This window comes from Pan troglodytes, chromosome 5 (genome assembly GCF_028858775.2).
Source record: "Pan troglodytes isolate AG18354 chromosome 5, NHGRI_mPanTro3-v2.0_pri, whole genome shotgun sequence".
Taxonomy (NCBI): domain Eukaryota; kingdom Metazoa; phylum Chordata; class Mammalia; order Primates; family Hominidae; genus Pan; species Pan troglodytes.
Window position 1 is genome coordinate 140,587,584 of NC_072403.2, and position 13,337 is coordinate 140,600,920.

The 13,337-nt window shown below is 37.4% G+C and overlaps 1 long non-coding RNA gene across 1 annotated transcript in view; it reads left to right on the forward strand.

Moving 5' to 3' along the window:
• LOC129144320 (uncharacterized) overlaps positions 1-10,255 on the forward strand; it is a 56,965-nt gene extending 46,710 nt beyond the window's left edge. Inside the window, exon 5 of the long non-coding RNA XR_008548657.1 lies at positions 6,943-10,255. This is a non-coding gene — a long non-coding RNA (uncharacterized LOC129144320). The remainder of the gene's footprint in view (positions 1-6,942) is intronic.
• Positions 10,256-13,337: the final 3,082 nt, after the last annotated feature.

The window sequence follows — 13,337 nt, forward strand, 5'->3', positions numbered from 1 at the left end:
TACTTTGAAGATGAAAACAATTTTATAGGCCTCATTATTAAAGGTAATTTTTTATGGTAAATATTAACCAGTCAAAGTCATTCATTTGGTCTTTTAAACTTGTTTTTAAATGCTCTATTCGGATCCAGGTGTTAATTAAAAAATTTAAAAACAACACTTAGGAAACATGAAATTCTGCTTTCTATCTTGATGCTTAACTTGTGAAATCATAAGTAAGTTTTTTTTTCCGAATTTTGTTTTTTTCATGTTTATACGCCTCTCTCAAATCCCATTGAGTGAGCGAGTATTGCTCCCAGCTCATTATTACAAAAAGAGGTTTGCCATGTTAAAGCCACTAAGATTTTTCTTTTTCTGAAGCTCTTTACTTAATGCAAAGACAAAGTGTCATCTATGATAACAATTCTGCATATGGAAAACACAAGGTTATTCATCCATTTAAACATTTATTGAGCAAATGCTATAGCTTAAAAAAGATATGCCACTCGGTAAATTGGAAAATATAGTAATATGTCACTTGCATGAAATTTTTATCCAGAAATAATCAAGTAATTAAATTCAAGGTGGAAAGTGATTGATGTAATATAGGTTAAAAGCCAGTATGGCAAAGGCTGAAACATTACAAAGAGAGGCATCAAATGTGGTTTTGGGAAGCACTCAATTTTTGTGTAGATAATATCCTAGATGTACCTGTATTTAATAGGAAAGAAGGCAGTAGTGGTATTCTAGAACAGTGGTTCTCAACAAGGGCAATAGTCCCCTGTCCCCCATTCCTGGGACATTTATCAATTTCTGGAAATATTTTTGGTTGTCACAACTAGGGAAGTGCTACTTGCATCTAGTGGGAAGCTACTAAACATCCTACAAAACACAGGACAGCCCACCACAACAGAGAATTATCCAGCCCTAAATATCAACAAAACTGAGCTTGAGGAAGTCTGCTCTTGTTGGAAAACACAGAACTATCAAGGCACCAGATGGAGAAAGTATAAGATGTATATCAGGAATAGCTTGGCAGGAGTAGACGTTGAAGGTAACATTGAAAATGCTTTAGGATAGCCTTGATTATTAGATTAGACTACAAAGCTGACTCATTGAATCACTCACGCACTGTGAGTCATTCAATAAACATTTATATCTCAGGCAATACGGACAGAGAGATAGAAGATATAGATGCTGCTGTAAAGTTTACAATTTAGTTGGAGACAGTCAGATAAACCATCCACTGTGTGAACAAAGTGATATCTGTCAAACACCAATTCTACTGTGTCTTTAAAAAAAGTTCAATTAAAAATAAATTTTGGAAAGAGTATGCACTACATACTTCTCCACACCTTGGGACTATATACAATCTTGTTTTGTGTATCAGTTTGCCTTTATTTCAGCCAGCATTTCTTTTGGCAGTGTACTTTTAATTCCCTTTTATATAACAACTATTAGCAACCCATGACGTATTGGATAGCTTCCCTTCCAGACTCACTCTGGACCCTTTTCTGTGCTATTCCAGGCTCAAGATACTGATCTTCGGGAACTTCATGCTGAGTGTCCCTGTGTTCGGTTCTTGATTGTGTTTGACCCAAGAGGGACATTTATAGGAGATGAGAGGGTGAGAGGAGACAGGGGTTGGGGCATTTGGTCCCTCAACTCCCTCCTCCAAATAGCCAGGTCACCACAGACTTGCTGCATCCCTCCACTGAAGGCCACACTCCTTTCAGATGCCCTTTCTTATAGAGCTACCCTGTCTGGGTCCTTATAACTGCTTCCTCTCCTTATCCCTTCTATCTAAAGCTGGCAATGTTCCTCATCTGTTGTGAGCTGTATGCTGCTTCACTATCCCTCTTTAGGAAACTGCCTACACATTTGTAAAAATCCTTTATTAAGCACTCCTCAAAGTGCCAGTCTAGGATTCTCATTGTTATATATGGGGAACATGACTTGGGAACTGCTTGTATGGTAGTTGCTTTTAAAAAGAGTTCTGCATAGGAAGGAGTCCGAAAAGTTTAAATTTCATATTATGACTTATGCACATCTATTGAAGAATGTATCTGTTGGCTTATTTATTCCTGCATGTATGTATGTATCTGTATGTATGTATTTATTTATTTTGAGATGGAGTCTAGCTGTCGCCCAGGCTGGAGTGCAGTGGTGTGATCTCAGCTCAGTGCAACCTCCACCTCCCGGCTTCAAGCAATTCTCTTGCCTCAGCCTCCCAAGTAGCTGGGATTATAGGAACCTGCCACCACACCCAGCTAATTTGTGTGTGGTGTGTGTATTTAGTAGAGACAGGGTTTCGTTATGTTGTCCAGGCTGGTCTCGAACTCCTGACTTCAAGTGATCCACCTGCCTCGGCCTCCCAAAGTGCTGGGATTACAGGAGTGAGCCACCATGCTCAGCCTCTTTTATTTATTTTTAAATGTGGTTTAGCTGTTCCGCAGGACCATTCTGATATTCTCCATATAATTCCATTTTTGCTATATTTGGTTTCAGTGAAAATTTAAGGTTTTGAAAAAGTGAAGTGGCTCAAGAGTCATGCTTTATTCTGGTAGATGGATTTCAAAGACGGGAAGAAGGCATGAGGCAAGGAGACAAACCCAGATGTACATTTAATAATGAGTAATTAATACTTTATTGATTATGTTTTCCTTTATTTTATAATTCTAATGAACTGACGCCAATATTTTTAAAAAGCAAGATAATGATTTGAAGAGAGTTAGCCATGGCAGGGAAAGCATGAATGGAAAAGAGATTGTGCTGTTATAGTGACAGTGCCTGGAAACTCATTGAACCTGACAGTGTAGAAAGATGATGTGAGATAGGCAGGGAAAGACAGTAGTAAAAATCCAAAATTTAACGTACGGAAACAACCATGTCTGTGGCCATTCCACTCTGAACACGCCGATATTGTCTGATCTCAGAGGCTAAGCACCGTCCAGCTTGGTTAGTATTTGGATGGGAAGAAACATCTTCTTCCCCAATTCCTTTTTAGTTACCAATTATATCTATTACTTTTATGAATGTTAAGAGTCTACATTGAGATTAGATTAGCATGCAGGGGTATGACAATCTTTTAATGGAGAAGGTAACTTCTGGTATCTATAAACTGGAGAAAAAGTGATTCTTCTTACAAGAAATAAACTGCAGATGCAGGCACTAATAGACTGAAGCAATAACTCTATTTCCCTCTTTTGATCTTTGAAGTATCTATATCAAAAAAATCTTCTTGGTGGTGGGAATATACTACATGGAGATGGGCCAAAGACTACAAAGAGAGACTTAGGTAAAATCTTGTCTTTGTATGAGGATTCTACTTGAATTCAATAGGCCTGTGTCCTTAAAGAAAAAAAAATGTATTTATTGCAAACCAATTTAGCTTAAGTAAAGGTACACATTTTGGGGTTTTATTGGTCGTGGTTGTTCAGTTAAATTATACTTACTGGACACCATATACACCAATCACTGTTATCAATTCTAGGAATGCACAAATGAATAAAATATGGTCCCTGTCTTTTCTATTTTCTGTGAACTTTCTACTTACGTCACAATATTGCAATGGGAAAAGAAGAAATGGATCATTTATTCAACCCTTGATAAAAGAAAGACCCCTCCTAGTTAGCATGGTGGTAGCAGGGATAATCTGTAAGGAAACCTAAATCCAATGTGAACCTCTGAAGAAAGTGAGGATGGTTAGAGTAATCTAGTCTTGCCTCCACATCAGGACATACTTGCCATGACCAGCCTGGGAGTGTCTATTTTTTTTCCCCATTAAAGAGGGTAGCATTTCCTTTTAGTTAATACTGAGAATCCCCCCCAGAAAGGTTCTAATAATTGTAGTGTAACAAAGTTAGTATCAGGTTAATATCCACTTTAATGGGAGAACTTCCAAAACTAGTATTTTCAGTTTTAATGATACCTTTTTGATTAATGAAATGTCTGTTATTCACATAGTTTTTGTTAGCAGTCAAAACCAACAAAAATATTTGATGAACCCAGATAAATATTTGAGAAACTTGTATGCTATAACACTTCATTTTAAAAGATATGTATTTTGTCATCTCCAAGTTTTCTTTTTAAAATTGTTATTCCAACCCTTCTTCCCCTCAATTTACCAGCATCACTAAATGCCCACCTTATTTCCCAGTAGTTTATGTGTTCTCTCATATTTTAAAAAGGTTTCTTGAGGTATAATTTACATATTATAAAATTATTTATTTATTTAATTCATTTTTAAATGTGGTTTAGCTGTTCCGCAGGACCATTCTGATGTTCTCTATGTAATTCCATTTTTGCTATATTTGGTTTCAGTGAAAATTTAAGGTTTTGAAAAAGTGAAGTGGCTCATAAAGAGTCATGCTTTATTCTGGTAGTGTATTCAGGTGTACACCCATTTTAAGTGTACAGTTCAATGAAATTTAGTAAATTTTTATAATTGTGCAACCATCACCACACTCCAGTTATATAACATTTCAGTTACCAAGAAGTTTCCCTCATGCCCCTTTGCAGTTAATTCTTGCTCCCACTGCAGCCCTAACAACAGCCACTAATTTTTCTGTCTCTATAATTTTGCCTTTTCTAGAAATTTTGTATAAAAGGAACCATACAATATGTAGTCTTTTGTGTCTAATTATATTTGTATGTTTTTGAACTATTAACTTGCCGCATATATTAGTACTTTGTTCCTTTTATTGATGAGTAGCATTCCATATTTGGATATATTTTGTTTATTCAGTCATCAGTTGATAGATGTTTGGATTGTTTCTAGCATTTGCCTATTATGAATTGTTCTGAACAAGCGATTATGAATAATGATTTCTCACACACAAGTGTTATGTAAACATATGTTTTTATTTCTCTTGGGTAGATACCTAGGACTAAAATTTCTGGGTTATATGATAAGTATATTCTTAACTTTTAAAGAAACTACCAAGCTACCACTTTTCCAATGTGTACGTATCATTGTGCATTGCCACCAGCAATGTAAAATGGTTTTTCTACACTCTTACCAACACTTGATATTGTTAGTTGTTTTGATTATAATCACTCTAGTTGGTGTGTTGTGGTATCATCTTGTTCAATATCCATTTTCCCAATGGTTACTTACGTTGAACATATTTTTATATGCTTTTGCATATCTTTTTCAATGAAATATCCACATCTTTTGCTCATTTTTATATTGGGTTATTGTCCTCTTGGATTGTAAAAGTTCTTTTTTTATTCCAAACACAAGCCCTTTCCTAGATATGATTGGCATATATTTTGTCCCAGCCTGAGGCTTGTCTTTTCTTTATCTTAATGGTGTCCTTAAAAGCCATGCTTGTGTAAACATATGTATCCACAAACATAAACACTGTAGGAGTTTTATTTTGTCTTTTTTATCTTATTAAAATGGAACTGACTCTATATACTTTTCAGCATCTTGATTTTCTCATTCAACATTACCTCATAGAAATTCACCCATTAGTTTCAATTTATTATTTTTAATGACTGCATACTATTTCATGGTATGCATTCCCCCACTGATGAGCATTCAATTTGTTTCTAGGTTTATTCCACACCCCCAACAGCCAGTAAAACAATAACCACATTTGTACCCATTTATAGATCCTTAAGTACGGGTGCTTTCTATTTCTATAGTTTCAAGTCCAGGAGTAAAATTTTTGGCTCAAAGACTTATATGGTTTTATTTTGATTTATGTTGCCAGATGGCTTTCTGAAACGTATGTGATAATTCACTTTTCTCCCAAATGTGTGGGCATCCTTTCTCCCATATCCACTTAAGTCAGGGAGCTGTCCATTTTCAAAGGTTGTTCAGTTAAATTGTTCAGTTAAATGTGACTGGGCATTTGCATTCCTATCATGACTAGCAAATTTGGGCATTTTCACGTGTTTGCTAGTTGACTGAATTTGCTCAATTGTTAACTTCAGTTTAACCCTTTATAAATTTTTCCTTTGGGTGTTTTGTCTTTTTTTTTTTAGAATATAAATATATTTGGAATTGTAGATATTGGGTTTTGTCATTTGAATTGCAAATATTTCTTCCAGTTATATTGTTTGACTATTGGTTTTGCTTTTGATCTCCCTTGCTACAAGAATTTTTAAATTTTATTATTCCTAGTCTTGAAATATTTGTAATATCATTACTATATATTTTCTAATTCTTTAAGGTGGGTACTAGATTCCTTTATTTTTGTCTTTCTCCTTTAATAAAGGAGTAGTGTCCTGGAAGCGATAACATCCCAGTATCAAACACCTAGAGTCCAGATCTTGGTTTCTGAAGGTCATTTACTTCTAAAAAGAACCAAGAGTGCTTGGAGAAATGGCTTATTACAGGTTGTGGCCAAGAAAAAACAATCGAATCTGAATTATTTTGTGGCGTTAGAAACAAGGAAGTACTCAGAGACTAATGGAGGGAGTCATGTTAAAAGGACTCAGAAATCACATTGAAGGAGCCACTGCTGGTCTAATCTGGAAAAAATTTGAATATCAAAAATAGAGAATAAATAACAGTGATGGTAAAGGATCACAAAACATTTGAATAAACAAAAAAAAACTTGAGTCAACAGAGATATTCCAAAAAAATGAGAGACTAATAAATGTAAGGAAAACATGTATATTTAAGAATCACTATTGCAGCTCCAGTATAACATTTGATTAGGCAAGAACATGGACAGAGGCTAAAATTTTGGCCATTAGATTGTTGGGGAACACGGTAGTCTCACAAGGATACAATGTTTGATAAGGTTTGGCTGTGTGCCCCCCCAAATCTCATCTTGAATTGTAATTCCAAATGTTGTGGGACGGACTGGATGGGGGTAATTGAATCATGGGGGCGGTTTCTCCTATGCTGTTCTTGTGATAGTGAGTGAGTTCTTATGAGATCTGATGGTTTTATAAATATCTTGCATTTCTCCTGCTATCATTTATTCTCTCTCCTGCTGCCCTGTGAAGAGGTGCCTTCCACCATGACTGTAAGTTTCCTGAGGCCTCTCCAGCCATGTGGAACTGTGAGTCAATTAAACCTCTATTATTGATAAATCATCCAGTCTCAGGTATTTCATCATAGCAGCATGAGAACAGACTAATGCAGTAAATTGGCACCACAGAGAGTGATGTGCTGCTATAAGGGTACTCGAAAATGTGGAAGTGGCTTTGGAACTGAGTAGCAGGCAGAGGTTGAAACAGTTGGGAGGACTCAGAAAAAGAAAGGAAAATATGGGAAAGTTTGGAACTTCCTGGAGACTTGGAGGGCTCAGAAGACAGGAATATGTGGGAAAATTTGGAACTTCCTAGAGACTTGTTGAATGGCTTTGACCAAAATGCTGATAGTGATATGGACAATGAAGACCAGGCTGAGATGGTCTCAGATGGAGATGAAGAACTTATTGGGAATTGGAGTAAAGGTCACTCTTGCTATGCTTTAGCAAAGAGACTGGAGACATTTTGCCCTAGAAATATGTGGAACATTGAACTTGAGAGAGATGGTTTAGGGTATCTGACGGAAGGAATTTCTAAGCAGCAAACCATTCAAGAAGAAGCAGAGCTTAAATGTTTGGAAAATTTGCAGACTTATGATGCAATAGAAAAGAAAAACCCATTTTCTGGGAAGTCAAGCCTGCTGCAGAAATTTTCATAAATAACAAGGAGCCAAATTTCAATCACCAAGACAATGAGGAAAATGTCAGAGACCTTCACAGCAGCCCATCGCTTCACAGACCCAGAGGCCTAGGAGAGAAAAAGTGTTTTGTGGGCCAGGCCCAAGCGCCCCCCAACCCTGCCCCCCGGCAGCCTTGGGACATGGTGCCCAGTATCCCAGCTGCGTCAGCTCCAGCCGTGGTTAAAAGGAGCCAAGGTACAGCTTGGGCCATTTCTTCAGGGGTACTAGCCCCATGATTTGGCAGCTTACATGTGGTGTTGGGCCTACGGGTGCACAGAAGTCAAGAATTGAGGTTTAGGAACCTCCACCCAGATTTCAGAGGATGTACAGAAACCCCTGGATGTGCAGGCAGAAGTGTGCTGCAGGGGTAGAGCCCTCATGGAGAACCTCTGTTGGGCAATACGAAAGGGAAATGTGGGGTTGGAGCCTCCACACAGAGTCCCCAGTGGGGCACTGCCTAGTGGAGCTATGAGAATTGGGACACCATTCTCCAGACCCTAGAATGGTAGATCTACTGGCAGCTTGCACCATGTGCCTGGAAAAGTCACAGACACTCAATGCCGGCCTGTGAAAGCAGCCAGGAGGGGGCGGTACCCTGCAAAGCCACAGGGGCAGAGCTGCCTAAGGCTGTGGGAACTCATCTCTTGCATCAGCGTGACCTGGATATAAGACATGGAGTCAAAGGAAATCATTTTGGAACTTTAAGGTTTAATGACTGTCCTATTGGATTTGACTTGCATGGGGCCTCTAGCCCTTTGGCTTTGGCCAATTTCTCTCCTTTGGAATGCATGTATTTACCCAATGGCTCTACCCCATTGCATCTAGGAAGTAACTAACTTTCTTTTTATTTTACAGGCTCATAGGTGGAAGGGTTTGCCTTGTCTCAGATGAGACTTTGAACTCGGACTTTTGGGTTAATGCTAGAATGAGTTAAAACTTTGGGGAACCTTTGGGAAGGCATGGTTGTGTTTTAAAACATGAGGACATGTGATTTGGGAGGGGCCAGAGGTGGAATGATATGATTTGGGAGGGGCCAGAGGTGGAATGATATGGTTTGGGTGTGTCCTCACCCAAATCTAATCTTGAATTGTAATCCCACGTGTCATGGGAGGGACCCAGTGGGAGGTAATTGAATCATGGGGGTGGTTTCCTCCATGCTGTTCTTGTGAGAATGAGTTCTCACGAGATCTAATGGTTTTATAAGTGTCTGGCATTTCCCTTGCTGGCATTCCCCTTGCTGGCATTCTCTCTCTCCTGCCACCCTGTGAAGAGGTGCCTTCCTCCATGATTGTAAGTTTCCTGAGGCCTCTCCAGCCATACAGAAGTACGAGTCAATTAAACCATTTTTCTTCATAAATTACCCAGTTTCAGGTATTTCTTCATAGCAGTGTGAGAACAGACTAATACAGTGTTACTTCATAAATTGCTTACTAATCGAAAAGGGGAAAATGTATTAATACCTTTAAGATAGAAAGATCTGACAAGTAGACAAACTTAACGTTGCAAGTAATAGAACATAATATTTTGTTTCTCCTCTGCTATGCAGTATAAAGTACCTAAATCATTACCAACAAACTATGCTTACCAAAAATGTTTATTCTAAATAAAGCATCTACTGTGGTTCTCATTTATATAGTAAGTATAGGAATTAGAGAAACAAATGAAGTAGCACCATTATGCATCAATCAGACAAATCCATGATTTGGGACATTCTCTAAGTCAACTAATTTGGCTCTTTTAGAAAGTGAAAGTCAAGAGAAAATAAAAATGTAGGAGGCATGGCATGGTGGCTCACACCTGTAATCCCAACACTTAGGGAGGCAGAGGTGGGTGGATCACTTAAGGCTGGGAGTTTCAGATCAACCTGGGCAACATAGTGAGAACTCGTTCTCTTAAACAACAACAACAACAATAAACTCTTGCCAGCAGAGGTGTGCTATTAAAAAAAAAAAAAAAGTAAGAGAACTATCTGGATTAAAAATGATTTCAGAGAAATAATCTTTATTGCAATATGAGAATTTTTCTTTGAATACTGAAGTTGTTTTTAAAGATATAAAATTTATTTTGATGAAAATTGAGGAAACTTTAATATGGACTGAATCAGATGACATGAAATTATTATTAATTTTTAACAATTGTGATAATGGTATTGTACTTATGTAGAAGCATGTCCTTATTAGGATATGTGTGCTGAATGTAGGCTTTAATTGCTGCAAAAGTCTTCCTCATGTAAAGTCAAAATTTTTTAGGTACTAACTATTGGTCTTCATTCCGCCAACTGGAGTTAAAAGCATCAGTTGATACTGTCACAAGAAAATTATCTTCTTTGTATTAGTAAAATAATTAAAATTAAAATGTATATATACAAGGCAGAGAATTACAAAATTTGGGTATCAATACTACTATATTAATTTTATGCTACTATAGTATATGCCCTTTTAGATGTTTAATACCTGCTAACAGATACGTTTAGGTAGAAATGATGTATATCAGCTATTTCTCACCATTTAGATGCCATGAAGTTGCTGTGAATTAAATAAACGTTTGTTTGGTAAACTGCAGTAACCTATTTTAAAGTGTTCTTTAAAAGGTATGTATAGGCCAGGCGCGATGGCTCACACCTATAATCCCAGCACTTTGGGAGGCTGAGGTGGGCAGATGACGAGGTCAGGAGATTGAGACCATCCTGGCTAACACAGTGAAACTGCGTCTCTATTAAAAATACATAAAATTAGCTGGGCGTGGTGGTGGGTGCCTGTAGTCCTAGCTACTCGGGAGGCTGAGGCAGGAGAATGGCGTGAACCCAGCAGGCGGAGCTTGCAGTGAGCTGAGACCGCACCACTGCCCTCCAGCCTGGGCGACAGAACAAGACTCCGTCTAAAAAAAAAAAGGTATGTATATATACATACATGCACAGACATGTATATATTTGTGTATCTTTTTTAAGATTATATCTATTTTATATGATGATTATATATTATGTGATATATTATTATACAATAATATATTCTATAAAACTATTTTTTCTTCAATTTATTAAAATATTATTTTCATGTAATCCTGGCACTTTGGGAAGCTGAGGTGGAAGGATTGCTTCAGCTCAGGAGTTTGAGACCAGCCTAGGAAACATAAAACCCAACTCATAAAAATTAAAAATATGTATACTTTTCGGTTTTATACTTGACAGGCTTTACAAGAATTTCAAGGAGATATAAAAATAATGCAAATTGTCTGGAAGAACTCGCCTCTCCTCTCCTTACTCCACCCTGCTATTGGGAAAAAGATTAACTGATGGTGAGTGGTGAGTCTATAATACCATCACTCCATGTTCCTGGATGTTAAAAGTCACTCACACATGTGACTTCTGTCTTTACAACACATGAAGTAGGTAAGGCCAGAATTCTGCTTCCAGCTAACTGGGAGAGGTAGTCTGTTCCCAAAGACTTAAAATATCCTCAGGTCAGGAGTTTCAAAGTCTACACTTAGAGGGAAGAACCAGGAAGTCCATAAAGTCATAGGTTTCAACCGCATCCTTCAATTTAGTATTTCTAACAACAATGCTGGTATTTTGATATCCATCTCTTTAATACCTGCTTTTATTTCCAACTTGTTTAGAACGTGAAGAGGGAGATAAGGTTTAATTTTGTGCCTTCCCCAAGCCCAGCATTTAGGGATGCAGAGATATTATGTATTTTAAGCATGTGCTGTAGTAGCCAATGGGAATCCAGAATGTTGTTGTTTATTTGCATTTTAATCTACTACAGAATTGTTGATTTTAGGCCCTTTGATCCAATGCTAATTTAAATCATTTTCAATAGAACATTGTTTATTTCCCTTCATGCTTTATAACTCTAAATAATAAAAAATACCATCATTCACTTTAAAGTCCATATTCTCCAGGCATTATTTTTGAGCTTCACATAGGCTTAGAAGAAAAACTGATCAATAGTAGTGATGTGGTGGTTGTGGAAGCAGTTGCATAGCTTAGATAGCTCAGGTTTTAAATCTCACCTTTGCCTTATATTAACTGTGTGAACAGGTTAAAATTACTTTGATCTCTCTACACCTGTTTCCTTGTATGTAAAATGAGAGTAACAAAAGAGTAGCTGGGAAGATTAGTGAGCTAAGACATGCACAGTGATTACCACGTCTCCTGCCATATATGCCTCAAAAATTTAGCTCTTATTATACTTGTTTGGTTCATAGTAGGTGAAGTGTTAGGTAGAAAAATTGGGAATTCATTCCTTTCTTGATTAGAGTGAATGACAATCCATTTGCAGAAATCTACAGAAAGACCACTCCAGAAATAGAATGAGGCAACCGCTCTGGAGAATTGAAAACTAACGGGAGCTACGCTCCACAAAAGATAAGGAAATCAAAATGCCATGAACAATATTCTGAGAAGAAGGGAAAACAAAAGAACAGAAAAATTATCAGTTATATAGCGGGGAAAAATCTGAAAGGAAAAAATCTCAAAAGAAGGGGACTAAAGAAGTATAAAGCTGATTATTCTATATTGATCGACCCATCAATGTGCTAATCAAGCAGTAAGCAGAAGGTTGCAGGATGGAAGTATGGATTCTTCCTGACCATTCGTTACGCAGTAGATGCTTTCTCTACTTAATGACAACAGCAATAGGCAACTGGAAAATGTCACTTAGCCAGCATGTCCAAATCCATCTTCCTTGACTTTCCTGGTGAAACCACATATTTTATTCTAGATATCAGGTTGACCATAGAGGTAAGACATGCAGTGCTTTGGAGTTTGTATTTTCTCTTTTTTTCCCTTTCTTTTTTTATTTTTTATTTTTTTATTTTTTGAGACTGAGTCTTGCTCTGTCGCCCAGGCTGGAGTGCAGTAGCACGATCTCGGCTCACTGCAAGCTCCGCCTGCTGGGTTCACGCCATTCTCCTGCCTCAGCCTCCCGGGTAGCTGGGACTACAGGCGCCCGCCACAATGCCCGGCTGATTTTTTGTATATTTAGTAGAGACAGGGTTTCACCGTGTTAGCCAGGATGGTCTTGATCTCCTGACCTCGTGATCCGCCCACCTTGGCTTCCCAAAGTGCTGGGATTACAGACGTGAGCCACCGCGCCCGGCCTGGAGTTTGTATTTTCTTAATTCTTTTGGTTGGTACTTTGCAGATTTGGGGAGCAACAACTGGTGAGAAAAACAATAGTATTAACATATGTGAAAATTCAGCTGCTACCTTTTTTATGTAAAAATAATTCAGCTTTTCAATTATATGCTTTCAGGTATAATCTGTTGTTTCTATAGCATCATTAGTGGCAGTATTTAAAAGTCTCTAAGCCTGACAGTTCACTTCGACAGATGCAAAGAACAATAAGCACTGATTTTCAATAAGCTAATAAGAAGTAGTTTAAGAAATAAATTGGCTTAATTTGAGTTTACAATAATCTAAAATTTTGCAAAGATTTATTTATTTACATATCACAGTGTGCTTTTGAATTAGCTGTTTCTTAGACTAATATGCTTATTTTCAGAGGATTACAAGGATGCAATAGACAACATTCCATTTGATGTACATAGCTGCGAATACATTTAACATTGAAAGTTTCAAGCACTTTCTTTTAGAATTTGGATTTTTCATTTCACTCTTTCTAGCAAGATAACTTAGAGATATGTATGAGATATAAAGTAAATGACAAAATAGAATGCTATATGGAGG